Here is a 13,477-nt window from a genome sequence, read left to right as displayed (position 1 = left end):
GAGCCAGGATATTTTTTAATATAACTCCGATTGTGTTTGGCTGAAAGAAGAAAGTCATATACACCTATGATGGCTCGAGGGCGAGTAAATTATGGGATAATTTTTATTTTGGGGTGAATTAACCCTTTAAGCAACTGGGCTTCACTCATATTGTGCAGATAATTGGTCCGTTCGGTTCGTACGGAAACTTAGTGCTTATAAAAGCTCAGAGCATGATATATATACTTTCCCTCCTACTTTCACTCACTCCTACGAGTCTACATCCCTACCAGAAGCCTACGATCGGTCAAAGAGTGACGTCTCGTGGTTCCATCACAGAAAGCCACAAAATCACTTTCCAGAACATTCTCATTCACAGTTCCATGTTGGTGGAACGCTCTCCCCAACCTCATCCGGAATGCAGAATCCCTGACAACATTCAAAAGACAGCTGAAAACCCATCTCTTCCGTGAGCACTTAACCTCATAAAATAAAATAAAATAAATAAAAATAAAAAACTTCGTATTTTGAGCACTTCTTGCATTGTTTTTGCCTCTTCATGATGACTCGCTTAATTTAGTCCTAATTTGTAAGTCGCTTTGGATAAAAGCGTCTGCTAAATGACAATGTAAATGTAAATATAATTAATTAATAGATTCTATGTTTCTATTGAGCTATGCTCCTGGTGTCACCAAACTAAGTATTAAATATTCAAACAGACTTGTTCATTGTGCCTGCTTATCTGAATAAATGATTCATTACTTGTATTATATTACAGCCATATATGGATATTACTTTGACACAATCATATAGTCACATCAAACATAAGCCCCTTTCACACAGCGCTTTGAACCCGGCAAATTGCCGGAAAATTGCCAGAACGCCTTCTGTGTGAACGCAAACACGACCCGGGATTGATGCCAGGACTGATGCCGTGTTGGGGACCTAGTAACATTGCCGTGTTCAGTCCCGGAACGCGCGCTGTGTGAACAAAAGCCGTAACAATGCCGTGTCGTAGTGATGACGCTGAAGCCGCGATCGTTCGCCAGCTGTGAAACGGTACATAATGCGCAAGTTTATGATCGAATCAGAGAAAAAATGCACAAGCGTGGTTTCTAGAGAGAGAAATTGCAGCTCATAAGCAAACTTAAGATGCTGCGGAGACATTACAAGTCACATCGATGTCACATGTCTTTACGGCATTTTTACGGGTTGTGTGTGAACGCACTCTCTGATTCCGGGAAATCACTGGCAGTGTGAATGAACCAAAATCAAACGAACCCGGGTCAAATCCCGGGTCACTTTATCTGTGTATTTTCCGGAATATCTGTGTGAAAGGGGCTATTTAGTCCCAACTCCAAACTTACAATGGCTGATACAATGTTGCTAAGCCATGCTGGTCTGGAAACTCAAACAAACAAAGCAGTGGTTTGAAAGATTTAGTTTTAGTTGTAATTTTTCAGTATAAAAAATGTGCACACTTTAAGATGTCAGACAGCTCAAATATTTAACGTTTCAAACAATTAACTGTACAATACATTATATGTGTGTAACTCTAGTGCTACTGAAAAGGGCAGCTAATACTTAAGTCAAAGCAGTTTCATGGTGAACTGTCCTTATAACAGTAACGGATACAATATCCACCTCATTGTGCATATTAAGTAAATAAGTGTTTGAGTAGGGCCTCACCCACGCTATCTGGACCTCATTTCAGGCGTCTACAGTAAAGCAGCTCATATCCCACAGTACTGCCAAGTTCATCTGACACCCAGCCTGATCATGTGACAGATGAAAGACGAAAAGCATCAATACCTCTACTGTCTCACTCTCATCATCTATTTACTGAGTGACTTACTTTGCAGCACAGATGCTTGTATATTAGCACTGGTACTTATATAGGCTAGTACTTGAATGTGGAATTTCATACATAATGTATAATGTTTAAAGAGCTGAAAAATGGGTTTTGAAACAAACAGCACTAACAGGATGCTTTCACTGACACAATGACACTGGTGTGAACCCAAATTTGAAATGCATCACTGAGGAACACTAATACTATTGCATGTGCTTTGTTCTTCACCTTTCAGCAGGTTATAGCTAACTTCAGCATTGTGTGTGTGTGTGTGTGTGTGTGTGTGTGTGTGTGTGTGTGTGTGTGTGTGTGTGTGTGTGTGTGTGTGTGTGTGTGTGTGTGTGTGTGTGTGTGTGTGTGTGTGTGTGAGAGAGATAAATAATTTAAAATGAATCATTTGCTAAGGAGCTTGTTAAGTCAGTCAAGTCAGTCAGTCAGTCAGTCAGTCAGTCAGTCAGGTGGCTGGATCTTTGGTGGTTTAAATGATCCATATGCCTTCTTGTTGCTCATTAGCACCGTTTCATTACATATTCATTGCCATTTCATTACACGATATATTCTGTGTTTGTACACACACAAATATTTCTGAAGGATCATGTGACAATGAAAATTGGAGTAATAATGCTGAAAATTCAGCTGTCACAAGAGTAATAAATTACATTTGAAAATGTATTACAATATAAAATAACTTTTCAATTGTAATATAATGTCACAATATTACTGTTTTACTGTATTTTAGATCAATTAAATGCAGCATTGGTGAGCAAAAAAGACTTCTTTAAAAAATGTATGTATGTATGTATACAGATTGTACATTTTTCTTGATTTCACATAAATGACAAATTATAGAGTATATAACATATGATTGCTTTCATCTACGGTTCTGGTTTTCAAAACGGTTAACTAAAACTACTACCATAAAGCTAAAGGTAGCTACACTATATTATCAAATGCACATGACATGCTGTCAAATAGAATCATATTGATATATGCTGGGTTAGTAATAACGCACACAGCACAGGAAATGCAATTTATTAAACACAATCATGGCATTCTGTGCATTAAATGGGTCATGACTCGTGTGTGAAAACCCAAAGACCCTGGAAAAAACAAGAATAAAGAGAGGTGTTCAATGACTGAGAAAATGTGGAGTAGGTAAAAGAAGAAGAGAATAAGAAGAGAACAGGAGGAAGAGGAGAAGAAGAAAGGCTGGACACTGAAAGAGCTGAAGATATAGAGATAGTCTGAGAAAAGCAGAAAGGAAGATAACATTAGAGAAGACAAACAAGAGGCTTAAAAGAGATGAGAAAATAAAAATACTAATATCAACAGGATAAAAAAAATCCACCCATAGTGCTTGCTCTATTAATAACGGAAAACAATAAAAAATGCTTATTTAAATAATAAAAGTTCAATCACTTTAATGGTGAAATGGTCTGTATGCGCCAACAACAGGTGTAAAGAGAGACAGCCCACGACCTCTTCAGAGGGAAGTGCTCAGTGATTTCAGGATCAATGGGCCTCTCAGCTAAAACTGCATGAGGATGAAAATGGAGGCCTCTCATGGAGAGTAGTCAGCGGCTCATGAGAGCACTGCACTGCTAGAACCGTGTCATTCAGCCATCAGACAAAGCTTGCAATCGCCTTTACACTTCAGCTCAAAAAATAATGCCAAAGCCAAATGTGTTTTACATTTCAGAGGAGATTTACATACCAGAATCATGCAATTTCTCATTTAGCAAAACATTTTTTTTTTTTTTAAAGGTACCCCAGAACCACTATTCTTTTTGGATGCGGTTCCATGACAATAGCATGCTTTTTTTATTTTAAATGCATTTAATAATTTCATTGGCATTCCAAAACAGCATTGGTAAATCAGTCACTAAAGCATAATGAATTATTTGTTATATGCCAAAAAAATGTCATGCTTTTGAAAGAAGTATAACCAAAGCTGTATTTATTTTATTAAAAATGCAGTATTACAACTTTAAAATGTAATTTAGCCATTACTCCAGTCTTTAGAAATTATGAACCTTATGAATATGAACCCAGAAATTAGGGATGCACAATATACATCTGCTACCATATCGGTATCGGTCGAAGTGTGTTAATTTTTTATGTTATCGTTATCGGCCCAATAAGAAAATTTGGCCGATATATTAAAGCTGATAACTAATGGATTAGTTCCTTCAGCTGAGACACTTCAGATGCACACTGTTTGCCATGATGGTTTTGAATTGCTTGAAATATGATTGCAATCACTTCAAAAAGGAAAATACGGTTAAGTGCAACATGTGCAGTGCAAGTCTGTCATAATAGGCCACATAAAATGAACATATAATTAATTATAGAACATTATAATTGTGTGCTTGGGACATGGGTTTTAATGGTGGGACTTTTGTTTTTGTAATCAGGCTCTCAAAAATTTTATAAAAATTTGGATTTAGATATATCGGCCAATATACCAGCTTTAAAATATAAAGAATTACCAGGTATCGTTATCGGACAAAATGTTCATATCTCTATCAGAAATCATTCTAATATGCTGATTTGGTGCTCAAGAAACATTTATTATTTTTTACCAATATTGAAAATGCTTGTGCTGCTTATTTTTTATTTTTTTTTGGGAAACTGTGAATTCTTTGATGAATAGAAAGTTAAAAAGAACCACATTTATTTGAAATAGAAACAGAAAATTATTTATAAATGTCTTCTGTCATTTTTGATCAGCTTGCATCCTTGCTGAATAAAAGCAATGATTTATTAAAAAAAGAACAGTAGTGTACATATATGTGTATGTTGTTTGAAAATAAAATACTTTGTTCATTTTCAATGGCCATCAATGGAGAAAAATGCTTTGACATTTACCAGAAAGGGCGATGATAATCAGACAAAACTGGACTCCTTGAGGCTACCTTTTAAATATCATGATATATAAATATGGCATTCATACTGTACCATGGTACGATCACATTTATGCATGGATAATTCCATTACAGATGCTATGCTCGGGTAAGTACGACTGTGGACACATAAATATCTATATGTAGAGGCTGAATGAGATTGGTTTTCCAGCAGTTAGAGATGAGTAAGCGAGCGCACCACCCCCGGCACTGTGCTCTGCCTGGCCACCAAGTAGGCGTGCAGACTGGCACCTCACTGACGCCAGCCTTCAAGCACATCATCACTGTTGGCGCACTGAGACAAAGAGAAGCACACACCTTCCTGAATAACCTCTGCATAAGACTTATTACTTTAGGAGGAGGCCAAGTGGAATCTTCACAACAATCAAACAAATACTCTGTCCAAACAATTCAATGCAACACGATTCCAGTGACACAGAATTTTCTATTCACACAGCAAGTGGCATGACGTGTTACAGCCAATCAGAACATATTTGATATTTACAGCGTATACACTTGTCTGGGCTGTTGTTTAACAGTCAGAAAGGATACAGAGGAGACAGAACAAGAGCAACAACAAACTACTGATGACAGCAACAACAATAGACACCATGTTGACGAGTGCTTGTGTGAGGGGATTAAAAGATCCCCCAACTATAGTTGTATTTATCAATACTTTTGGAGAACTTTTAGCACATACACTGGGAAAGGAATGGATGAGTATTTCTATTGCCAAATGCTTTAGATAACAATTACTATGAATGGGAGAAAGTGCAATGCTCAATATGGCGGAATAAGTCTCGCCTTCTAAATAAAAGTGGCATTGGATGTCCAAAATATATGCCAATAGTTGCAAATATGGGCACCAAGCGAACAGACATTGCTTGATAAGGATTTTGCTAGCGTGCATGATAGGGATGTCAACGATTAATCGACGATCGATTAATTGTCGATAATACATTTAATCGATACTACTTATCGATCATCGATTAAGCAGGTCTTCATGCGTGTGCGCGCTGCTCAACCGCGAAACATGTAAAGCGAGCGCCCCGGAGTTATGTTTGGGACCATTTTACACCATCATGACTATAAGTTTGCGTGTGCATTCGCAGCCTTTTGTTTTGTGCAAATGTAAGTTGTAATACTGTTTATTTTGTGTATGCCTATCCATATCTGATTTATCTCATATTGGATGCATTTGGTTAAGAATGAACTCTGTAGTAAAGCGTCAGCTTCAGCGCGCGCAGCTCAAACGGCAGTGCACGACTAATAATGACTATTGGGACTGTAATATTACATAACATTATAAAGAGAACAATATTGTAATAAAGCATTGTGAATTATTTGGGTTTAGTTGCCGTGTCGCGTTGCTCCAGGAAGAGCGCGTCCACAGGGTTTCCGCGGGGTTGTAAAAGGTAGTAAAAGGTAGTAAATTAAATTATGCCAAATTAAGGCCAGTAAAAAGTAGTAAAAAGTAGTAAACGTCATCTGACGACTGACGAGGTAGTAAATTTTCCAGTTAGATTTTCCGTTTGGCGAGTAAATCTCAAAAGGCTATCCGCCACACTGGCGGGTGAATGTTCATCATACCAAAATAGTAATAAAAAAATATTACAATTGCCTTTTGTAATGTTATGATGCCTGGAAATTAGTTAAAATCTCCTGCGAATCTAGAGCGAGCGAGCGAGCAAAAGCGCGCATGCAAACCGTAGCGAGCGCACGGCAGAGAGGAAGAGACCTTGTGTGTGTGTGTGTGTGTGTGTGTGTGTGTCTCTCTCTCTCTCTCTCTCTCTCTCTCTCTCTCTCTCTCTCTCTCTCTCTCTCTCTCTCTCTCTCTCTCTCTCTCTCTCTCTCTCATGCAGTGGTGACGCGTTCATATAAACGGCACCTAAACGCTGTAAAAAAATATATTATGACATTTTAATTGTTTATTAATAAACAAGTGTTTCTGTGTCAGCTGCAAAGATGAAGTTGACACTGACCCGCGATCTTCGCAGTAGTGAACGCGCCGGAGAAAAATGCATTTCTTACGGATTAGCCTATAGCCTACTTTTATTTAGTTTTGAATGGTTCTGTTTAAAAGTAGAAATTTCAAGCTTTCTGTAGATAATAGATATAGGATATTTCTAATTTGTTTAGGTCTGTGAGGCGAGTAGCCTAGGCTACCTATACGCTGAGTTTCGGTTCATGTCTGAACGTGTTGTGATTATACAAAATAATGAAACATGGATTAAAATTAAGATAAAATTAATACAAAACGAAATTCGTTTCAAAGAGAGGCTTTGTGTTTTCTGTTTGATGTCTTAAGTTTTAAGTTTTAAAAGCATCCTTAATGGAGAACGAACGGTTAGGCTACATAACATGTTTTTTTCCTCAAATGCAAACACGAAATAAAAGACAAAATACTTTTTAACAAGACAATTTTTGGGGAAAAAATATGTATTTATAGCTTTTGAAAAAAAATCTGGATGGATTAATAGCGTTTTGGAAAAAAATCTGGATGGATTTATAGCGTTTTGGAAAAAAATCTGGATGGATTTATAGCGTTTTGAAAAAAATCTGGATGGATTAATAGCGTTTTGAAAAAATAAATCTGGATGGATTAATAGCGTTTTGGAAAAAAATCTGGATGGATTTATAGCGTTTTGGAAAAAAATATGGATGGATTTATAGCGTTTTGAAAAAATAAATCTGGATGGATTAATAGCGTTTTGGAAAAAAATCTGGATGGATTTATAGCGTTTTGGAAAAAAATATGGATGGATTTATAGCATTTTGGAAAAAAATATGGATGGATTTATAGCGTTTTGAAAAAAATCTGGATGGATTAATAGCGTTTTGAAAAAAAATATGGATTGATTTATAGCGTTTTGGAAAAAAATATGGATGGATTTATAGCGTTTTGGGAAAAAATATGGATGGATTTATAGCGTTTTATAGCCAGGTTGTAAAAATACAGTATTGTGTCAATATGTCACCTCTAGTGTGTGGCCCGGCCCTTTGTTTATTTTTCTGTATTTGGCCCTCACTAAAAAAAGTTGTGAGTTGGACAGTGCTCGGCTTGTGTCTAGTGTTGAAGTTATTTGTTTATTAATGAAATACTGTTATTATAGTGTACAATTGCACTTTATTATTACACATTGTGTAGCTGTTCATTCTAAAGGTCCAGTCTGTCTTCTAATTTTTATGTAATTGTTACTCTTTGACATATTGAGTAAATCCTATGGACCAAGGCCTGTTGTGATATCTTGATTAATCCAAGTCCTATGGTAGAGTTCCCTCTTACTTGAATGTAGCTCACTCACTTGCCCTAACACACATGCACACTCACATACACCTACAGAACCTCTCCTGACTTTCTCTTTCTCGCTCTCTCTGGTTCTCTATCTTTCCCTCCCAGTGTTGAAATTAAGTTATAATTGCCTCATTAAATTGTGATTAAATATGTTATTAATTCATTTTGGAAAGATATTTCATGTCTTTACTTGTCACTTTACTTAACACTTAACACTGCTACAGTTGAAGTTTGAAGCCGTGTTGGTAGTAAAAATATTGTGATGGTAGTAAAATAGGTAGTAAAAAGGTAGTAAATTCAATTTAAGAATCTCTGTATAAACCCTGGTCCACAACATGAGTAGTTCTGAATGAATGGCACATAACTTAGTTCAAGTTCACTTGTGCATGAATTTGCGTCATTTTGTGCAGATATAATTTGTAATATTATGTTTATTTTGAATATATCTGATTAATCTCATATAGGATGCGTTTCTTTTAGATAAATAACGTGCTAGCAAAGTGCTCCAGTTTAACGGTAGCAGATTCATTCAGCGCGTCCACAACAGTCACACATTCTAAGCGCATATGAGGCGGCGTTGGTGACACGTTGTATTAGTAGTTATATTTGATTATTAAATAATTAATTTAATTATCAATCACATCGAAACATTTTACAATCCTACAAGCCCTTTATTTATATTAAAACCATTCTCATTGATTTGGTGAGGAACATAGCGTTTTGAGCAGCATTTGCAGACCCTGTCATGCTGTTGGCCATAGCCACTGCAGACGCATATCGCCGTATTAAGGCTAACGATTAATCGATTAATTGATCGTTAATTTAAAGGACGATCGATCATGGGAATTTGTGAAAATTGACATCCCTAGTGCATGAGTTTGCACATGCTATCAAATGGAGATTACTTTGAAAGGCAATGCATTAATTTGTGTGCATACACTAGCAAAGTAGAACCGAACAACTTTTGGCTTAATATGCTGTTATGCCAGATTTTGGACAAACGATATGCCACAATGGGTGAGGTATTAAAATGCCTATATTTATTCATTTTTTAAAGTATAGGCTATTTTATATACAGGGGTTGGACAATGAAACTGAAACGCCTGGTTTTATACCACAACAATTTATTAATATGGTATAGGGCCTCCTTTTACGGCCAATACAGCATCAGTTCGTCTTGGAAATGACAGATACTTTCATCTTCACTCCTTCACAGTGGCCAGAGGGATTTTGAGCCAATCCTCTACAGAACAGTGTCCAGGTCACTATGTGAAGCTGATGGAGGAAAACATTTTCTGACTTGCTCCTACAAAATACCCCAAAAGTGGCTCAAAAATATTTAGATCTGGTGACTGTGCAGGCGATGGGAGATGTTCAACTTCACTTTGGAGCGTAAATGGAAACAAACGAATTTAGAGGTCTTTAGAATCGCGTGGAAAGACAGTATGTCACGTTATAAAAAGGCCCTAAAAGCGGCCAGGGCTGAGCACCTCCGCAAACTAATAGAAAACAACCAAAACAATCCAAGGTTTTTATTTAACACCGTGGCTAGACTAACAAATAAACAGACGTCACCCGAACAAAATATCCCGTTACAGTTCAGTAGTAATGATTTCATGAACTTCTTCACTGAGAAAATAGAAAGCATCAGAACCACAATTGTAAACGTTCAATCTTCAATCGCGCCTTATAATTCAGCTTCAATTATCACCCCGCAAGAACAATTACAGTGCTTTACAACTATAGAACAAAAAGAGTTAAATAAAATTATCACTTCATCTAAAACAACAACATGTTTATTAGATCCTATACCAACTAAACTACTGAAAGAAGTAGGGCTGTACTGTCCTAGTCGATTAGTCGATTAGTTGGTCGATACGTTCTGGTTCGACCAAAATTCTGATTGGTCGATTTTCTGCCGCGTTTATTTCATCAGTTTTGCCGCGCTGAGGCGCGCTCATTTCATCAGGTGGAAAGCACTAACTGCTAATGGGGGTGTTTTCAGAATACCCTTGTTTCACTGTAACAGTCTGTCTTCAAAACACCCCCCTTGTTTTCACCTTTTTTGGATTAGTCCAACCCAAGAGAGAGCGTCGAGCGTAGTAGGTTTGATGCTGAATATTATTTATTTAATTGTGAGAGCGTTTAATAGTCAGTCCTCTTCTAACATGTCAACAACAAAGAAAACGACAGTGTGGCAGCATTTTGTTAAAATTGATAACAGGAAAAAGGTCGAATGCAAAGTTTGCAAGCAACAGTTTTCCACAGCTTGACGACAAACATGACATATCATCTACTGTAAAAGTGGTAAGCTCACTTGTCTGCGTTAGCTTGCCCTGTCTGTTTTGAGTAAGCTATGAACATATCAGAATTTGCATATTTCAATGTTTTAGTGTGATAACCTAACTTTTTTATTTTTTATTTGGAGCCTAATGCGCAATTGCGCTGTGCTGTTGGTTGTTAGTTTTGAGCCTAGGATGCTTTATTTTTCAGTTATGCACTTTATTTCGTTTCTGCTCTTGATCTGGTTTGTTTAATAAATATTATTTTTGTATTAAAGTGGACGTGCCTTTTGTGTTTATTAAGAGTAAAAGCTTTAAGCTTTAAGTTAATAGTCTATTCGTGTCTCAGCTGCGAAGCTAACGTTAAGCTCATCAGCCTCGCTCGGTGCGAGGACATGCACGGTGAAATGATAGTGTCTGACTAATAATAACTTATTATTATAACATATGACAAAAATAATTGTCTAAATTATGTTGTATATTCCTCAACAGTTCTTGTGATGATATCACTAGTTGACAACATATTACTATTTTCGGAAATCATAAGCTATGATATTGCGCAGGTGATGCAGCGCTGTCAGAGCTGACAGACTCAAGTGTCAGACTCATTTCAGTGCAAAATAATTAGGTCAAAAACGATTTAATATACTGCAAATAGCCTACTAGTTGTTTGTTTATTTATAATTCATTTAGGCGGACAACAAGGCTACCAAGTACTGCGCACAGTGCACATCTAATTAATTTAACGTTTTTTTTCTAACGTCATTTTTAGTCGATTTTAGTCGATTTTTAGTCGAAAATTTCAGGACTTCAGTCGACCAAGATTTTCTTTGGTTGAGTACAGCCCTAGAAAGAAGTGTTACCTGTAGTGGAAGAGCCTCTCCTCAATATTATTAACTCGTCTTTATCTTTAGGTCATGTTCCAAGAACATTTAAACTGGCAGTTATAAAACCTCTCATTAAGAAACCACAATTAGATCATAATAATCTAGCAAATTATAGACCCATTTCAAATCTTCCATTTATGTCTAAAATATTAGAAAAAGTGGTGTCCGCTCAACTGGGCTCTTTCTTGCAACAAAATGAGATCTATGAAAAGTTTCAGTCTGGATTCAGACCGCATCATAGCACTGAAACTGCGCTCGTTAAAATCACAAATGATTTACTTTTAGCTTCTGACCAAGGCTGTATCTCAATACTAGTTTTACTTGATCTTAGTGCTGCGTTCGATACTATAGATCATACATTACTCTTAGATCGACTACAAAATTATACTGGTGTTCAAGGACAAGCACTAAGCTGGTTCAAATCATACCTATCTGACCGCTACCATTTTGTCTATTTAAATGGAGAAAAATCGATCATAACTCCAGTAAACTATGGAGTGCCGCAGGGATCTGTATTAGGCCCTCTGTTATTTTCAATATATATGATGCCACTTGGAAATATTATAAGGAAACATGGAATTAGTTTCCATTGTTATGCTGATGACACTCAAATATATATTTCATCACGGCCGGATGAAAACGCTAAATTTTCCAAATTGACAGAGTGTGTTAAAGATATAAAAGATTGGATGACGCGTAATTTTCTTTTATTAAATCCAGACAAGACAGAGGTAATACTTATCGGTTCAAAAAAACGCCCACAAAACCTCGCACAATACAACTTTAACATCATAGGATGTCCTGTTACTTTATCCTCTACAGTAAAAGACCTGGGTGTTATACTCGATTGCAACCTGTCTTTTGAAAATCATATTTCATATGTTACAAAAACAGCCTTTTTCCACCTTAGAAACATTGCTAAGCTACGTAATATGCTATCAGTTTCTGATGCAGAAAAGTTAGTTCATGCATTCATGACCTCGAGACTGGATTACTGTAATGCTTTATTAGCTGGTTGTCCTGCATCCTCAATAAACAAGCTACAGTTAGTCCAAAATGCCGCCGCTAGAGTTCTTATGAGATCAAGAAAATATGATCATATAACACCGATTTTATCATCACTGCATTGGTTACCTATAAAGCTCCGTATTAATTATAAGATATTGCTACTGACTTATAAAGCCCTAAACGGCTTAGCTCCAGTCTATTTAACGGATCTTCTATCACCCTATAATCCATCGCGCTCTTTAAGATCACTAAATTCAAGGCTTTTGGTCATACCTAGGATATCCAGAACCACCAAAGGAGGGAGAGCATTTTCACATTTGGCTCCAAAACTCTGGAATAGTCTTCCTGATACTGTTCGTTGCTCAGACTCGCTCTCCCAGTTTAAAACTAGATTAAAGTCGCATCTCTTCAGCTAGGCATTCTTATAATCCTACAGTTCAAACTACAATCCGGCCTCTAGCTCATAAATGCCAGAGGAGAACTGGCCCCCGACTGAGCCTGGGTTCTCCCAAGGTTTTTTTTTTCTCCATTAGGTCACCTGATGGAGTTTTAGGACACCATTAGGTCACTTGATGGAGTTTTTCGGTTCCTTGCCACTGTTGCCTTTGGCTTGCTCAGTTGGGGATATTTTGGGGATATTTTATTTAATTTTATCAATCAATAAATTCCTCTTGAAAAAAACTTTGTTGTATTATTTTAATTTAATACTGTGAAGCTGCTTTGATACAATCTGTATTGTGAAAAGCGCTATACAAATAAACTTGACTTGACTTTGATGTTCATCAAACCATTCTGTCACAAGTCTTGCTGTGTGTATTGGTGCATTATCATGCTGATACACGGCACCCCCTCAGGGTACAAAGTTTGAACGATTAGTTGCACATGGACCTCCAGAATGGTTCGGTAGTCCTTGGCAGTGACACGCACATCAAGTACAGTAGGGAATGCCATGCTATTGCAGCCCAAACCATCACTGATCCTGATCCACCTCCGTGCCTCACTCTGGGCAGCAACAGCCCGGGTGTTAAGCCTCTTTGGTGCTTCTCCAAAACGTGACTCCCACGGATGTGGGAAAGACAGTGAAGGTGGACTCATCAGAGAACAATACGTTTCACATTGTTCACATCCTAAGATTTGCACTGTTGGCAGCATAAATATTATTGACTATGTGGAGCTCCTGACGAACAGTCTTCGTGGAAACAGGAGTTGAGGTGTGCATTTAATTCTGCAGTGAGTTGGTGCTAAACCATAGAGCTATGGTTTTATGTTTT

General features: G+C 37.1%; 1 protein-coding gene and 1 long non-coding RNA gene across 6 annotated transcripts in view; one reads left to right on the top strand and one right to left on the bottom strand.

The window, feature by feature from the left end:
* Positions 1–13,477, bottom strand: part of dlgap1a (discs, large homolog-associated protein 1a) — a 125,537-nt gene that overhangs the window by 85,555 nt on the left and 26,505 nt on the right. The window lies entirely within an intron of this gene.
* Positions 5,653–13,477, top strand: part of LOC309500614 — a 552,694-nt gene continuing 544,869 nt past the window's right edge. The window contains exons 1-2 of one of the 2 annotated variants that reach the window (XR_014206636.1): positions 5,653–6,139; positions 8,399–8,897. This is a non-coding gene — a long non-coding RNA (uncharacterized lncRNA). Of the gene's footprint in view, positions 6,140–8,398; positions 8,906–13,477 lie in introns of both variants that reach the window. The other variant, XR_014206637.1, reaches the window with a different exon arrangement.

This window comes from Leuciscus leuciscus (assembly GCF_965113295.1).
Source record: "Leuciscus leuciscus genome assembly, chromosome: 6".
NCBI lineage: Eukaryota > Metazoa > Chordata > Actinopteri > Cypriniformes > Leuciscidae > Leuciscus > Leuciscus leuciscus.
The sequence above is the reverse complement of the archived record's forward strand: the minus strand, read 5'-3'. Positions and strand labels throughout refer to the sequence as shown.